The sequence below is a fragment of the Nomia melanderi genome, chromosome 2 (genome assembly GCF_051020985.1).
Source record: "Nomia melanderi isolate GNS246 chromosome 2, iyNomMela1, whole genome shotgun sequence".
Lineage (NCBI taxonomy): Eukaryota > Metazoa > Arthropoda > Insecta > Hymenoptera > Halictidae > Nomia > Nomia melanderi.
In genome coordinates this window covers 4,543,230-4,557,747 of record NC_135000.1, presented here as the reverse complement: position 1 = coordinate 4,557,747, position 14,518 = coordinate 4,543,230, and the positions used below count along the sequence as shown (strand labels likewise).

Genomic DNA, 14,518 nt, shown 5'->3' with positions numbered 1-14,518 from the left:
TTCGAGTATACTGTTGTAGAAAATTGAAGGATAAAGTAAGGCACATCATTGGTCAAACAAGAAATATGGAACCTTCTTTTTAACAACTTTCTAAAGTAAATGAACAATAATTAAAGTACAATATTACCATACACTGAAGGAAACTAGGGAATAAGATAAACCATTGATCCGTCAAAAACAATCAAACACAATTTTCCTAAATTTTCCCGATCAAATTCAAAAGAATAAAAATATATAACTCTTTTTAAAAAAATGTCAAGATTAAGTAGATAAGTACATCATTAGTTGCACAAAATCAACCAAGCCCAATTTTCCTCAACTTTTCCAGGAAATTTCAATGTAATTAAAATATATAATCCTATAAATATAAAATATATCATTCTAAAAAGAAATTCAAAATTAAGTAGATAAAGTACATTTGTGATCAGACACACAGACTCCAACAACTCAATAACCATTTCCCTTGATTAAAATCAATCGTGACGTCCCGTCGGTCTGACGCAAGAAAATTTGCATACCCGATGGCACAACTGGTTCGATCCGGAATCGCACCTTCGCAAAGCCAAAGCCCTGTAAACCCAACGGTTGAATTAGGACCAAGCCAGCGCGGTCTTCTGTGAATTCCTGGCCAGACCGCGGGGTTAACAAGGTTCCTTGGTTCTCCTTCTTGAAAAAGCAGCCGCGGAAGCGGGTCAAGTACGAATTCATGCGTCTGACCGCCCACTCGCCTCTTCTGCTGCGAGGCTGAATTAAACATCCAGCGAACTGGCTTTGGCCTGGTCGCTGCGCGTGAATATACAGTCTGTGACATTTAGGTGATCAGATCCAGTCGTGTGCCAGCTTGCAAATTTTATGAAACCCTTCGAAGATAGTCGAGTAGATATCTAACATTGAATAGTCCATGCCGTCAAGTGAAAGATACTATTCTCTTCAAACGATCCTCTGTTATGTTCCAGAAAACTCATACAGTACAACAGAATTTTCAATTTTATAAATTTTTCACTTTAAATAGCTTTTGCTAAAGTTTAAATAATATTTAATTATTGTAATATTAAAAAAGTTTAAATAAAACATGCATTATTCTTTCACATCTATAAAATTCTAAAACAAAATTTTCAAATCAATCATTTTCAATATCAATATTTTAAAAAATCCGAATCTTTTGAAAAATTTAATTTTGCAATTTTATAGCTATAAGAGAACCATGTATCTTTTATTGAAACGGAAAACAGAATTTCGTATCTTTCCCAAGGGGTAGTTCCAAATTGTACTGTCTTAGACTTGACTCACTCTACTTACACAAAGTTTCATAATTTTGAACGTCCAGGTTCGATACCTTCTTATCAGTGCCTAAATCTAATCGGGATCCGAATCATTTGATAGTCTGTCACGAAAGAAAAAACAGAACAAGAAAAAAAACAGAAAAATGGCGAAGCGAATTGCACTGTATCAGGCTTGACTTATTCTACTTACACAAAGTTTCATAATTTTGAATGTCGAGGTTCGCTTATCAGTGTCGCAATGTAATCGAGGTCCAAATCGTTTGATGGCCTGTCACGAGAAAAAAGCAGAGGAAGGGGCGGGGAGGGTGAAAGAGAAAAACTAGGGGTAGAGTAAAATGGCGAAACGTCCCAACGGCGCGGTATGAATATCAATGGGCAGGCGGAACAATCGCGTGCCTGGATACACTGCCAGCCGAAAGTACACACGGGATCCCGTCAGATAAAGGGCGGTCCGCGACGGACACCTCGACAGGATTGTTAAAAGGGTCGTCTCCGGGAAGGTTCTTTTGAAGGCTGAGATGGATAGAAGAGAGGTTCGTTCGGAGGATTTCTTTCACTGTTCAGGGGGGTCGAGGAGGAAGATGATCATCTTGGTAATGGAATAGGGCCGCGCAGACTGTTGATCGGGGAGCCAGGGACTGCCTCCAGCTGCGGATCGTCTTTCGAGATTGCCTGGATCGGGGATCATGGGGTTTTTGTGGTTGAATTCTGACGTTGAATATTTTGAAGTTTTTCATTTTTAGTATGATCTTTTAAAACTTTGAAGCTTAATATATTGTCATTTTTGTTAATGTTGAATTTTAGTTTGAAGGGGTGAAACCATCCCCTGAAGAAAATTCAAGCTTTGTGTGTAAGTAGAATAATTGAATCTTAATATATTCCAATTATTTTTTGTGTCAAATTTTACTTTGAAGGGATGAAACCACCCCTTGAAGAGAATGCAAATTTTTCTGTGGCTTATCTTGAGAATGGTAAGAGATGAATAAAAATTTAAATTAACAGTAGGAATGTACATTAATATAAATTAATTGTATTCATACCTTATCTTTATTAAAAAAGAACTCAGTCAATGACAAATCAATTTTCCAATAAATACCCCCAATACTAATCAATACCAATCACCAATACTTCTAATTAAAAAAATTCTGAAATCTCCAAATACAACACTACATCAAATAAACTCCCTGAATCCATTTCCCACAAAACAATGAACAAAAATTAAAACTAAACGTACGAATATTCATTAGCACAAATTAATTGCATTCATACCTTATCTTTATAAAAAAAAACTTTCAATGACAAATAAATTTTCCAATAAATTCCCTGTTAGAATCAACACCAATCACCATCAGTTCTAATTAAAAAAATTCTGAAATCTCCAAAAACAATTAACCAAATAAATTTCCTCCGGAACCATTGCTGACAAAGCAGTTAATAAAAGCTTCATGAAAAACCACGCAAAGCAATCCATCAGTAAAAAGCATATCCTCGCAGATCGTTTATCAAAATATTATAAATCCAGTCATCCGAGTACTTTTGGCGGGCAATGTACCGGCACGATATCCAGTTCAAAACCGTTCGGAGATCCATAACAGGCGTATCACCGGAGAATCTCGGTACTGTTTTTTGTTCTCTACTTTTTTCATAAATTCCTGCGCGAGGCAATCAACCCTGAAGACCAGCTTTCCACCCCCACCCCCGTGTTTCGAAACTGAGTCGACTCGATCCGATTAATGGCCTCTCATTATCTGCCCTGGTAATTCGTCGGAGGCCTCTGGGGCCGGCGACGTGTACGCAGACAGCCGAATCGTTTGAAACCCGCCGTGAGATTTTCCTCGCTATCTGCAGGATTCGTTTCGCCACCCCTGGGAACATCAGTGAAACTGTAATTCCGTGAAACTAATAAAAAAACGAAGCAAATACATTGAAACACACTTGTCCCTTCGTTTACGTGAGTACCTTTCCTGCGCAGTGAATTGTAACACTATTGACGCGGTATTGTTTATATTACATATCAATTTAACCCTCTATGAGCCGAATTTTTGTTCACGATAATAACAAAATCTATGCAGTACAAAATTAATAAATATCCACATATGAATACGAATTAACAATGTATTCAATAGTTTTCATAATTTCATCAAACGAATATATTTCGTAACTTTTAAGTTACAATGACGTTAAACTTTCACGCCTGAGCGTATGAAAGTTGCAGTTAATCGATTACCTCATTTTATTCACTACTTTGAATGCAAAATGAAATAAATCAACAAGATGCCAATATACTGATATGTGACTTCAAAGTTACATGGGCCCACAGAGGGTTAAGTGAGTTTAGTGACATTGAATATTTATCTTATCTTTTTGCTGAGATATGTGATGTATTGGGTTGGTTAGGTTTTGATGTTTTGTTTATTATATTATATTGATATTGTATTATAATATTAAATTATATTGATATTATATTATATTATATTGTATTGATATTACGTAAGTATATAATAATATATAATACTGTATTATATAATTACAGTAGTATCCTTTATATAGGTTATAATAATTTAAAAACAGATGTTATTTGTCTGAAAGAAGAAATTTTTTATTAACCACTTACAAAAGAAACGTCAAAATGTTTGCATCAACTCAATAAATACAGTCGGCAAGAAAAGTATTTGAACAGTATGGTAAGAAGTCTACAAAAAGAGTTCGTCAACTGTTTGTCGAGAGTGAGAGTGTGGATTGAATAATATTTGTAAAGAGCAAACTCAAGTTTAATGAGTGAAATGTTTTTGTTTTGAGAGTGTTGTTTGATGACTTTTAACTGTTTTCTTTTGTGGTTTTAGAAATTCAGGAGGAGCTTCTGAGAAATTTGATTTTGAATAGGAACTCACATTTTAGTTGAAAATTGTGCGTTAACTATGAAAGCTTTTTATTCTTCTTTTTTGTAAAAAACTTTTTTCTACTTTATTTAACTTCATTTTCTATATGAACTTAACACTTACCTAACTAATTCATTTTAGGATCCATCAAATTCAGAAGTCGTATAGGCAGTCATCAATGGTCTACTTGAATTTTTTACAACTTCTATTCAATTCTAACATTTATTCTCATAGAACTGCACTATAGTTTACCTCTTTTCAATTAATTCCACTTATAATAAACTTCTTAATCCTGTAAGACCCATAATTAGTATCTTAACTTGAGATTTCTACAGTCTGACTCTCCTTAACTTATTCCACTGCTAAATACACTTCTCAATTCTCTAAGATCCATAAATGGTATGATAATATGACATTGCATTATAGTCTGACACGCCTTAACTGATTCTACTTCTGAATAAACATAACACCAGTCCAACTAATCAATTTCAACATCCTCCATATTTTATCAGTAAACAAAACAATTATTAACATAAAATTAATTAACTCACTAAATAAGTAAATTCTTTTATAAATAAATAGCTGATTCGATTAGACAAGGGTTTCAATGACAATGACATTAGCCACCCAGTGACATCGGAACTATAACCGAAACAATTATTAACATGAAATTAATTAACTCTTTAAAATAAATCAATTCTTCTGTAACTAAAGGCCTTATTCGATTAGATGAGGGGTCCAAGTGATTCCTAACAATGACATTAGCCACCCAGTGACATCGGAACTATAACCGAAACAATCATTAACATGAAATTAATTAACTCTCTAAATTAAATCGATCCTGATTCGATTAGACGAGAGGTCCAAGTGATTCCTAACAATGACATTAGCCACCCAGTGACATCGGGACTATAACCGAAACAATCATTAACATGAAATTAATTAACTCTCTAAACTAAACCGATCCTGATTCGATTAGATGAGGGGTCCAAGTGTTTCCTGACAATGACATTAAATGTCCCAGTGGCATCGAGGCCACGGTACACCCGTGGCTGATCGACCAAACAGTTAAGCCACGACCAAACAGTCATAAACACGAAGGACCTGTTCGAAACGATCGCGAGCTGTCGTTCCGACGGCGATCGCCGTAGACACGATAAAACCTGTCCAGCACACGCGACAGTGGCAATATTTCTCAGAACCCAGGCGATCCAACGTTACGGCTTCTGTCCCTACAATAAAAGCGAACACTCGGTTTCCTGGAGATTTACATTCGGCAGACAATGTTTTCTACTGGTAAATTATTAGAAACGCTTGAACGGTTTGTCTAGGTACAGTTCTGATTGTTCCATTGGCATCATCTATTTCCCAACGTTTGTTCGAAAAATTTGGAAAAATATTAATTATTCGTGAAATATTATTACCTTCAAAAATTAAAATTATTTAGTTACAGTTTCTGAATAGTTTTTAAATTCTAAGATAAAATATAGTGCAAGCATTAATTATATGAAGCAGTATATGAACAGTAAAAAATATATTATTTTCCTGTTATAGTTATAACTTAATTAATTATTAATCTACCATTGATCACAAAATAATTCCAGCAAATAAAATCTTTAAAAAGCCTTTGAAACAAACACAATGGAACAAGAGGTTTATGAAGAAATCTTTTTCCAAAGATTTATAAAAATATTCTAATATTGTAAATCTTTATGACAAATTTTATTTAACATAATAGCCTGATTAGAGGGACTATTAGCAGTAAGAATATTTTAATTCGTCAATTTGATACCGGGATAACCAACTTTTATACACACAAAGCGTGTCGACGCTGAGTTGACAAAGTTAATGCCATAACAAATTGGATAGGATAATCCCATCAAATTCTTTGTTTTATGCCGGCCCGATCGCTTCGTATCTCGTCATCGTTTTGTTCTATCCGCGCAACGTGTTCCACCGGTCGATCAACTGCGCATTCGCTTTTGTCTTTTGTGCCTCGCTCCGCGTTCCTACGCATCAATTACGCGCGTCGTTTTATATCGCGCGTACCGGCATGCTCCTTTAATTTCAGCGAGTCGCGAACGATCCTCGATCATTCAAATTCCAACTCCGAGCGAGCTGGAATTGTAATTTCCTGCAAACAATCGTGATCTGTTGATTCATGGCTGCGCAAAGCGAACTTCTTCACTGTTACTGTTTGTTTTCAGCAACTAAAATATTCAACGACGATTCGAAAATATGACAGAGATCAATGAAAAGCGGTTTACTTACTGCGAAAATTGTCTAAACATGTTCGAGTGCTTATAATACTTTACACGCTGTATTTAATAATTAAGAATGAAAAATAACATTGAAATTACAGAATTGTACGATAATTAGAATTATGGTTATGATTATTATACTAATGTAGAACGTATTCATGTTTTAGAAATATATTTTGTTTTATTTGGAAGAGTCTGTAGAGTTGTTTGCAAGAAAAATGTTTGTTTAGTTTCCATGGATGTGTAAATGATTTTTAATGGGAGATTAAATAATTAAATGATTAAGATGGATATATATGGGAATTATTGATGTACAGAGGTAGTGTAAGAAGTTGATGTTTGTTGGAACATTGTTTGAAAGTGGAATGGGCCAATCACGATCAGACATTGAATAGCTCTGGATTTCCTGTCATTGTTCGATAATCCTCGAGGCCTGATCGTGTAAAAGTCTGCTCAATTATTCGTAAGTGGAATAAGTGTGAGAGGATGATTAGATTATACTGTATGTTATACACATCAGATTGTGTGTCGTGGAATACCTTCAGCAAATAGGTGTTTACTTCTATTAAATTTAGAAGAGTTAATAAACGATAACGTCTACAAAATATGAACCTTGGTATTACATAAAGTATGTAAAATAATATTATATAAAGCAGTCTGTGAAGATGATCATTCGTTTACATTCTATCGAGTTATCATTTCTGGAGAAACGATAAGAAGTGAAATAAGACAGAACATGTCAGACAATGCTTTTTACAATCTTGAATGTCAACTGCAGTCATTTAAAAATAAATATGTTTAATTACTGTAAAAATATTCTCCAGTAGAATAAGCCAGACATAGTAAGACAATACAAAGTCCATACAAAACCATTCTATCTCAACAAAAAATCCACTAAATTACATTTATTTTTACACTGTTCTCATTTGAAAACAGAGATATTCGAAATCACTGTAAAAATATTCTCAAGTGGAATAAACCAACCATAGTAAAACCAGACAAATTCCATATAAAAACATTCTATCTCAACAAAAAATCCACTAAATTACATTTATTTTTACACTGTTCTCATTTGAAAACAGAGATATTCGAAATCACTGTAAAAATATTCTCAAGTGGAATAAACCAACCATGGTAAGACAATACAAATTCCATTCAAAAACATTCTATCTGAACAAGAAATCCATTAGATTACATTTATCTTTACACTGTTCTCATTTGAAAACAGAAATATTCTAAATTTGTGTAAAAATGTTTCTAAATAGAATAAGCCGACCACAGTAAGACAACACGAATCCCTGAAAAAGGCACTCTCCCTCAACAGTTTTCCTCTCAACAGAAATCCACCGTACCGCACTAGTCTCGTTCGTCTTCCCTTTCATTTCCATAAGTCCCCCACATATGCACTATCCAATTCAGCCCAGAACAAACCACGGCGAACCTGACTGAAGGCAGCATAGCCTACCGAGTTGGAAGGAAACCAAGCCACGGGCCAACAATTTCCGAAAACTCTTACTGGACTTTGTTTTAAGATCAGGAACCAGTCAGCCCCAAGAAAAACAGCAGTTTCACGCCGCCTTCCTCGGCCAATATAAATCACCTGGCGCAGCCAGCTATTACGTGCTGCGAACAGGTATTGCGAGGTAACGCTGGACATATTGCACCGGGGGGCGAAAAGTTTTCCCCGGGAGAGGGTAATGGTGAGAAGAAGCTTCATGGATTGAACGGTTTTAGACGAGCTGAGCTCCTATGAAATGGCCATTAACCTCTTGAGACGTGGTTTATATCCAAATTTTAAATCGGTGAAAATGTTCAAACCAAAATGGAAAGGAAATGGAGTGAATCTTTCTCGGAAATTCTATCTTGAAGATGATCCTTGGGGGATTTGATCGTCATTAACCACTTGAAGCTCGATTCGTGTCGAAATGTTATGTCGATAAAAATGCTGAAACGAAACGGAAGGAAAATGAAATGGTCTGTCTAGAAATGTTTACCTTGGAGCTGAGTTTTAGAGGTTAAATGATTAAAAATATTAGAATTAAGATAAAACTAAAATATGGGAAATATTTATTAGAATTTCTATCTAACTAATCCTTGGGTGGTTAGATCTCTATTAACACCTTGACACTAAAACTAGTAGTCGAATTGATGTTTTCAAATTTTTCTATAAAAAAGAGTGCAGCTATTGAGACTTCAATTGACTTATGATTTCGTTTGCACATTACTAAATCAATTTTAATTCCTCAGAGAAGCATCTGTTACATTGTTAGCAATTAGGAAAGAAGAATATAAGAATGGGTCAATTTAACCAGTTCTCTCAGAACTAAACAAAAATGAAAAGAATCTCGATGTAAATTTCTATTTTGAATATAATCCTTAAAGATTTAGGTCCTCGTCGACACCTTAACATTGCGTTAACGACAGAATTCTAAACGAACGGAAGTATTAAATCGGAAATGAAACAGTAGCCGAGAGAACCTCTACAACTTCCATCGTCAAGCTGATTCTCAAAGAGTTACACCTTCATAGTTACAAAGACACTCCTAACTTGGAAAATTCCTGCCTCAGCGACGAAAACTTCAAAAAGTCTCTTTCAGCGGGGTATATTCATCTCGAACAATGAGGCAATATCGTCCAATCAAGCCATCAATAAAACTGGAAAACAAAGAACAATGGAAAACAATAACCGTCCGGTGGAACAGAGGTAATCTTGAGCTGCTGCCTGTTTCGTTTCGCATTCCACTTTATGTTCCTGACAGAAAGCTGCTTAAAATGGCCATCGAACGAGCGCAGACAGTCCCTCAGAAATGGATTTCTACGCGGCGACGACGTCGGCGACGGTATGCAGCGGCTTTCATCTCCACCGAATCAATTTAAAGGGAGAGAACCGTTCCGCGGAGTGTTCTTTGCCCGAGAAAAGGCGGTCAGAAGTACAACTTCTATTCCAATTTTTCACAATTTCCCAGGCAACGGCAATCTTCAACGAGCTTCGACCCTTTTCACGGGCATTAGTCCCCCACCCGCCGTTCGAAATTAATTTCGCCCTCGGTTTTCCTCCGGGTCTCGTCCTGAACTTTGTTTCGTAACAACCCACCAAGATTCATAATCCCTTCTGAAGCATAAAACCGTAAGAAACGAGGCGAGTGCAGTCTAGAAAAACTCCTGAATCCCTTGGATGTTTCCAGAGGACATGCATGTACCTTGCTTCGCAGATTTTAGCGTCCCTCAACAGTCTTCCCTCATTGTTCACTCTGAAAGGAAGATCAACTGGTGTCTGAAATCCTACAACAGTGTTAGCCCGTCAGGGATGCATCCTCGTAACATATCATCCCACCTAAATCCAGCTGCGTCCAACACAACATCGAAATGAAGATCAACTGGTGTCCCAGAGTCTTCGACCAACCTAGAGATCGTTCACTGCTAAGATCCCCGAAGCGACTATACCAAGATCCACCTAGCTCAGAACACCTCCATTCATCAGAAACGTCCAAACTATAGGAGCTCGAGGAGACCCCCGAAGTGTCGAAAATAAATGACCAAAGAACGCGAGGCAAACTCAACACTCTCTATCTTAGGGTCCACATACTTAGCTACCTATCCTAGAGTCCACACACTTAGCTACCTTGAACCTTCCTCTACTTCAGACATTCAAACTCCCATCGATCGGTGAAAGGACAGGACATGGCAGGACTAGATAACCACCTAGCGCAACGTGTCTTTAAGCAACAAGCCTAAAGACAGACGAAAACTCACTCTAGATCATCCTGCCTCCATCCCCTAACGGAAAACATTAAAGACATTAAAGACTTACCTGTCCAGTTGCAACCGGTGTTCGCGATCCGGGTTCCTCCCCTCGGCCCTGGCACAGAGAATCACAGTTCACGGTGAAACGTTACTAAAACTACTCGCGGCCGGTCATCGAGCCGACCCTTTCGTTCCCAGGCCCCGATATCCGGTGTCACACAATCCAGCCGTGTACGAGCCGCGTCCCGTGGTCTCTACGCGTGTAAACGCGACCGCCCGTCGCACCACCAAGGTCCCAGCGATATCTCAATTAGACCCGCACGACATCGCCGCCCTGCGTCCACTTTCTCTCCCCCTTTTCCGGCAACCTGGTTCCGAGCGAGTTCGCCAGCCCCGTGTCCACGGCCGTCGCGAGCCTATCCTCTTTAGCTACCTCCGGTGATCCTCCTACGGCTAGCTGACCTCTGATCCTCTAATGTTCTTCTATTTATTCTTCTACCCTTAGGCAATAATGATATGTATCCTCGACAAGGGAAGCGTTTCTGGATTCTCCACCTTCCACCTGGCTGAACGAAGTTTCCTCTCCTTCCGTTGGACACTTTAGGGGTGGATTCTCCTTGCCCCTCTTCGTTTCCCGTGTTTCCTCTTGTTTTCTCCGCTTTTTACTTGTACTTCATCGTGTACGCACCCGGCCCAGCTCGAACCACGTTCTAAACTAAAATTCCGGCACACACGACTCGCTCTCTCGCTCTCTCGCTCGCTTTCGCTCGTTCGTACGTTCTCTCGCGCGCGCTCGCTCTTACGACACACACGGCTCCCGGTGCTGCTGGCCAGAGTCACATTTTAGTGCGACACACACGGGTGCCGTGGGGTTACACTCTCTCGCCTCTCTCTCTCCCTTCTCTCTGGCCGCCTCGTCTGCGCCCCCACCCCCTAGACGCGAGCCCTCTACCCCCACCAGCCGACCATCTACCACTACCGCCCCGACTCCCTTCCATTCCGTGGTACAGTTTGAACGGTGAGAAGCGATGGGGACGAGTAGCGTTTGTAACGATTGTTTGAATGGGCTTCGATGATTCATTCAATGGAGATATCGAAGGGTTGGTAGACTTGTGTTACTGATGGCAAATTTGGAATTGTTTATGGTGTGTGTCGTTATCTGTAAATGTTCAAATCTTTAGCGACTTCTTTTCTTTCGGGAATCTTTGGCTAATGTTTTGAGGGGAACCGTCAGTATCGGGATGTAAAGATAAAGATTGTTATAGTTACAGAATGCTGATGAAAATCTTGGAAAAGGAATGGAATTGTTTTTTCAACGCTTTTCTGTGGTAGAAACAATATTGGTAGGGAAGTGTTTGACACTGAAAGGGTTAGTAGGTTTGCTACAACTTGTTTCGGTGACGATGTTCTTGGTTGCAGTATTTTATTCAATTCAAGAAATGCTGAGAAAATGAAAGTATAAAGAGTTGTTAAGCTATTAAATACAATATCATATTTTGCAACCTGAAATTACGATATCTGTAGCGTTCACCTGTTAAAGTAACTTTAGATATTTATGTTTATAATGTACCCAGTGTAATTATAAGCAATTTTTTGAAAGGTGTTCAAATTCAAGATTAATCGGAGAGTACGTGAATGTCCTTTTGTTTTATTGGTTATTTATTAAGAACTTGAAACTGAAACAATTATTGAAGAACTACACTGAAACAATTATTCATTATACAAATTTTCGTTAAGTTTTCATTTTATTAATCGAACTTTCATGGAAGTAGTGCGTACCATACAATTTGAAAGTTGATGTAATAATTATAACATTGGAAGCACTTTTCAGTGATAAATATTTATTTCGATTAATTTTCGAACACTAAGAATATGAGGAACATAAGATATTAACTCCTTCAGAATTTTCATGACATAATAAATATTTCCAATACCACAGAAAAAGCACCAGTTCTCTAATTTCAATGACCTTGAAATACACCGTGAAGGTCAACATACTAAATAACTTTCTAAATAAAGGTATAATATAATGTTATATTATAATTATAATTAAATATAATCTTACACATAAAATATTCCACATAAAAGAATTTTTACTAATATTCTTACACCCTTCACATTAAACTAATGAAAAAGATTCAAGCATTCTCCAATTTTCAATGCCAAACACTCATATCAAATAATTTGAAGAAACTAAGAATAAAAATATAATTTTCATACGTTACTAAAAATTCTCTTAAACCAAAATCAAACAATACCTCCACCAAAGTGATGGAACATCTAAGTACACGAAATTAAAGAAATATTATCACGAAACTATAATAAAATTTCTTTCGAGCAATTACAAATGGACAATCATACTTCAATCAGCAATACAATATTGATTAATATTCCTTAGAAGAAGTTTGCCACACAGTCTGATCAATCCCATCGCTAGCGCCCTTCGTAACAGCCCCACCGAATGATACGCCGCTGATCCCGTGCCACGCTTCCCCTTCCTAGGCCAATAAAACCCGGTGGTGTACAATCAGGAAAGGTACCCGGTACCCAAAGAAATTCTCTATTTATTTGGAACAGTAAAATCCCACGAACCATCGATCCCAAGATCGCACGAAGAGTCCACCAACCCCTCATCATCATCATCAAGGTACCCCAGTCCTCCCCCAATCAAAGTGACTTATTTTCAATATTTTACAAAAATCATAACAATATATTTCTTGAGATTCAGCAGGTTTTCTAGTCTTGTATCTATACAGATACACAAATTTCATTGGAAACCTTCTGCAAAAACGCCTTCATAATTCAGATACTTTCAAGATTAAAATTCCGAGGTGGGTTTATTCGTTTGTTTAATCCGTCCGGTAGTTCTAGTGTTAAATACTCTTCGACCTGAAACATTGGCTATAATAATTTTGACGTTTCTTGTATATAGTTGACAGACAACATTGTTGCGTTTAAAACAAATAACATCTGTTTTCAAACTATCATAACATGTATAAAAGACTTTTCACTAAGTTTCGATTTAACCAGCCAGCTGACGTACTGAACTAAATCGAAAAACGTCGAAAGTTTTGTATCAACCTAACAGATCAGAATTTAATTGTCGCGGATGAGACACTTGAAGTGCACACGAAGCATTGACTCTTCAGGGCTGGCAGTGTCTGCTTACTTACGTAAGATCCGCTTTGGATCATCAACGATCAGGCTTAAAAATACACCGTCCTTGGGTGGAAAGTTCTTTTCGAAGGGGAAGAGGGGGGGGGAGGGACGCGCTGATTATTTATCCAGCATCAACGTTCCTTTTCCCGGAATCCCCACTTTCAATGGGAACAGAATTTCCCGCGGCCGTGGCGGTTCGACCGATGATTAATTTTCTTGTTCCGCGGCGATCCATCCCCCGACCGTAAATTTAATTCCACTAAAATCCCCGGCTCAGACGATTATCGATCAGCCAACTTCTGCAATTCCTTTGAACCGTTGAAATATTTAAGCGAAATTCCGCAGACACCTGCCCGGAGGTCTTCGTTAACTTCACCGGAGATTCTTTAAATAGGGAAAGCCGCGTTTCCCAATAATTCATTGAATTTTCACAAGTCAAACGCTTGTACCGCCAAACAAGATCCCTGAATCGTTTCGCTTCGTCGGACGGATATTCGTTAATCCTTAATCATCCGGTGAATACGTGAATATTTCTTTGAAAATCGCTCGATCGGTTTGAACGTCAAGATAACGTCCATCGTGATTGGAATCACGATTAAAATAGATGATTGGATCGTCGATTATTCAATTATCCTCTATGAAAGAATTATTCTACTCTGTCGTTGAAAGTATACTCTTTTATCTCAGCACACCTCTGATTTCTAATTATTCGGAAGCGAGACATTTACTAGATCATATTAATTATTCAGAATATTATAATATTAATTGCTTGTTTACTGGATAGACAATAATGAAGTAGCAGAAAAGAAACAGCAAATACTCTTTCGGTGTTAAGCTTGATTTATGGGCACACGATCCTACAAAGTTCTATAGAAAATATCGTTTATTGTGAATCACTGATATTATTTCTATGTAGAGATATTTAAACAAGTAAAAAGATATAGCTACACTAAATTCATTCATTAGTTGCTGCAAACGAGAATGTTTAACATTAACAGGTCATTTTCAGACTTCCATACTTAACACCAGGTTTACAAAGCACGTCAATCTGACGGATATTGAATTTTATAAACGTTGCTTAGTAAAGGTTCACGCCAATTTTAAATGACACAATAACACAAATGTGTATTTTAATTATCTACATCTACACCTTCAATTTCCAAGATCTAAATAAACATCAAGTTTTCTATGA

The 14,518-nt window shown here is 37.4% G+C and overlaps 1 protein-coding gene across 1 annotated transcript in view; it reads right to left on the bottom strand.

The window, feature by feature from the left end:
* LOC116425960 (solute carrier family 7 member 14) overlaps positions 1-11,060 on the bottom strand; it is an 88,993-nt gene extending 77,933 nt beyond the window's left edge. The window contains exon 1 of the mRNA XM_031974328.2: positions 10,235-11,060. The gene's annotated coding sequence lies outside the window, so the exon portion shown is untranslated. The remainder of the gene's footprint in view (positions 1-10,234) is intronic.
* Between the last annotated feature and the right edge of the window lie 3,458 nt (positions 11,061-14,518).